Consider the following 4,174-nt stretch of genomic DNA (forward strand, 5'->3'; position numbering starts at 1 on the left):
GCGGATTCGTAGGCTAACCACGACGCGACGTTACGCGGATGGGTCCCTATTCCCGCGCGTGCGCGTCACCCGACGGTTAGTCGCACTGACTCCGTTCCCGCGTACTCAAACACCACAACGACCCGGATTGTTTACGTCGAGGACTCTAAGGTCACTAGTCCTCACGGGGATTATACTAAGTCCGCGGCCTTGAAACGAATTACGGGAACGTTCCCGTCAACGGTCAACTCACAACTAATCGATGCAATCGCGAACACTTTTACTAATTCGCGCCTGTACAACGACCGCCACTAATGGCCTGCAAGATTTTTTTGATGCATTTAGGAACCAAACATCCCCATGGATTTTTCCCCGCCTGGGGAAGTTTCTACATTGAGTGACTGGAAAGAGTAGTGGGGGCATATGACGTATATTCATATATAACTGGTGTTGTGGAGCAATTTGTATATCTAATAAGAATACTAAGCTTTACGTTTCGTTTTCATAGTTTTTGGCCGATTCTTTTGATTGACGAAATATTATTATTGGAGGCAGAAGACGTTCTTCTTTCGTCTAACGATATTTTTTAGCTTTACGCTGCATATTGTTAAATGGTAATCATTTAAATAAAATTCGAGGAGAAGGCAGATATTTTCATACAAGTGGAAGCTAGAAATTTGGCGCAAGCATTAAACCTGGAAGGATATCAAGAACAGTATAAAATCATTCCTGCGTATGTTCAAATAAATATTAGCTTTTTAAAATAACTCCATATGCGAACCTTAATTATTTTATAAAAACTGTTACTTGTACAAATAAAAGGAATATATTATGTGTCTTCGCGTATAAATTATATATACCCATTACGATATATCTTTTATAATTCACAGTATAATATATAAACGTAATCTAAATAAAGAAAAGAAAAGTATTTTGAAAGATTAATTCATTATCCTGTACTCTACTTTCTATATACAAGATTTTCTTCCATCTTCATTTAAAATGCAGGACAGTTATTCAAACCAAATACTGGCAGCCAAATCTATTAATATTTACTGGACCTAAAACAGCCAAGAAAATAATTTTAGATATAACCAGCTTGAAAAATTACTATCATTAATTGTCATATTGATACATTTAGATAATATTTAAATAATACCTGAATAACAAATCTTTTTTTAATATTTTCAATTTCGTTTCTGCATGGAGATTCCAAATTCGAAGCAGCAGAATTGACACATAGCCTGGCCTCATTTTTATTCATCAATTGGATGTAGCTCATGAGCTTTGTTAGAAATTTTGACCTACGAAACATAAGAGAAACCATAAAGGATCATGTTTGAATACATTTTATATATGGTTATCAATAATATTATTTATCTAAGAAAATAGGTTGGCTTATTATAGATGTGGAGAGCATGCTGCGTAATCTGAATATGTGTTCCGTTCCTTAGCGTTGCTTAGTTCCTCTGGTTGAAATCAGCATGGCGTATGCACTTTACTCTTGGTAGGACCTTCAGTAGAACCTTCACACCTGGGAAAAAGAGATATTATAATTGGCAGTAATTTTACCAATTAAATATATATGATTATAAATACGCAAGGATCCGCATTTTATTTAAAAAATTAGAATAATATTTTTTATTATGTATTTCTTATTTAAATTCATGAATGTATTTGTTTGATACATTTATATATTAAGTTAATAATGACAAGAATTATATTACATTTTTTCTTAATACGTAATGTAAGTTTTTATAAGTATACAAAATTTATTATACCTGTTTTCTTCGCTAATCCAGAAAAGTCATTAAAAATTGTCTAACTTCACTATAACTGATTAATATTTTCAAACAAATTAAAACTCTTTAACAATTTATACTAACACTCGTGTTTGATTAAAAATCCGCGCTGTCAGACTGACATTTCTACACTTTTCACTACTCTTATAAGTCTCACAGATAGGTCCAGTGGTATAGACTCAACAAAAAATCACCCAGTTGCGTAGAATTATTTTAGACAAAGACGCAGATAGAAATGTATGAGTTAGAGAGAGAGAAGAGCAATGGCGACGTTCGAGATTGGAAAATAAGAAACGAAGGACTGGAAAAACCACTTCGAACGCGGTATAAGGCTCTCTCTTTCTCTTTAAAGCATTTGAAAAAGGATAGCCTATCATACATATCCTCTACTCTTTCCAGTCACTCAATGTCGAAACTAGTCTAGGCGGGGAAAAATCCATGGAGAGGTATGGTTCCTAAACGCATCAAAAAAATCTTGCAGGCCATTAGTGGCGGTCATTGTACACAATAAAATGCTCGTTACCGGTCCGACGGAATGACCACTCCGCTAAGTTGCCCGCTTACCCGTGACAGGTGAGCAGGGCCAGCGGTTCCCTATACAACCGGTCGGTGCTACGAGCCCTAAAGCCCTAGCACACCCCGGGACGTCACTGGACTTTATTACACAACGAATAATCACCCAAATGTCTGCTTACTATAGGCAGGCTCTCTTCTTTCTTTCTCTCGCTCTCGCTCTCGCTTCTCTCTCTCGCCTCTCTCTCTCTCTCTCTCTCTCCTTCTAGCCCTTGACACTGGCCCGAAGGGCAGTAGGTTTCCTCTGGCCGGTATGGATTCGTGGCGGTGGCAGTCGCTGCACTTTATCGTGCCTCCCAATTTCCGTGCGGTAGCGGCTGTCACTCCTGTGGTTCGTACCGGCTGGGGGAACTATATCGGGCACTATGTGTCACCTCTGACATCTAAACTACGTGTGTCGGGGCAGTCCGCGGGAGCAGGTAAGGCCCTGCGCCTGTCCCGCCGCTGCCCCGCTACACCCATCGCGCGGCACTAGGGAGCCGACAATTTATCGATCCTAGATCAATACCTATCGGTTGATAACTCCCTAGTTCGTACGCGACCCGCCTATCTAGCGCTTGAGATTAGCAAAGCGCTAGATGGCAGCTATAGTAACGTTGCGAGAACGCAACGTTACAGTGCATACATGCTCTTCTGGATAAAAGGGCACTACAATAACACCGAATAAGGACTTTATGGTTCCACACTGGGAAAATATCATGAGGGGTGGCAATACAGCCACACCCGGCATAACTAAAATAGTGAATATTCAGGACATAGATATATTGAGCCCAATAAAGCTGGAGGAAATCAAAAACGCCTTCCCCGGGATGGCTACTGCGCCTGGGCCTGATGGAAATACATCACGTCAGTTGAGGGCTGTGCCTATTGGGATTCTGTGCAGAATCTTCAACTTATTCTTGATTGTGGGTAGGATGCTACAAGAGTTGCTTGAGTCTAAAACGACATTAATACCTAAGAAAGTGGAGGCTGCTGAACCAGGGGATTAGCGGCCAATTACAGTCTCCTCAGTTATCACAAGAACCATGAGCAAGATCGTGCTCAAAAGACTTGAAAAGCTAATCAAGGTGGACAGTAGACAGAGGGCTTTCGTACCAAAGGAAGGATGTGCGCAGAATATATTTGATCTCGACCTGATTCTATCATACCACAGGCAGAATTTCAAGCCATTGTTTATGGAATCAATAGACCTCGCCAAAGCGTTCGATTCTGTCACCCATAATGCCATACATGATACGCTGATGGCTAGAGGGGCCTCTAGAAGTATGGTGGACTTCATTATGGATGGTTAGTATCGGGATGAGACTCGCCTGGCATGTGGTAATTGGCTATCTGGGAAAATAAGACCTATGTGTGGTGTAAAGCAAGGCGATCCACTGTCCCCATGGATTTTTAACCTTGTGATAGATGGTCTGCTTAGCGTGATCTCTCCAGAGGTTGGAGTGGAAGTTGATGGACTTAAATTTAGTGTCCTTGCATTTGCGGATGACCTGCTTCTGTTAGCGAGCACAGCAAAAGGGTTGCAGATGGCCTTGGATAATACCTCTGATTATTTGCTGAGTTGTAGACTAAAAATTACAGCAAACAAATCCTTTTCAGTGGCGATTAAGAGTGTACTTCATTTCAAGAAATCGGTAGTGGACACGAAAGTTAGGTTCAGGTGTGATGGGAAGATGCTGCCAGCTCTCTCCAGAGAGGACTCATGGAGGTATCTTGGGATATCTTTTACTCTGGAGGAACGGGTGATTGGAAGCTCCGGTATCCAGCTTAGGATTTTCTACCCCAAAATGATTTTCATAAGATTGTTTAAATTTTAATTG

Source organism: Prorops nasuta, unplaced genomic scaffold (assembly GCF_024137725.1).
Source record: "Prorops nasuta isolate Cenicafe-Biocafe unplaced genomic scaffold, Cenicafe_Pnas_1.2 PNAS00023, whole genome shotgun sequence".
Lineage (NCBI taxonomy): Eukaryota > Metazoa > Arthropoda > Insecta > Hymenoptera > Bethylidae > Prorops > Prorops nasuta.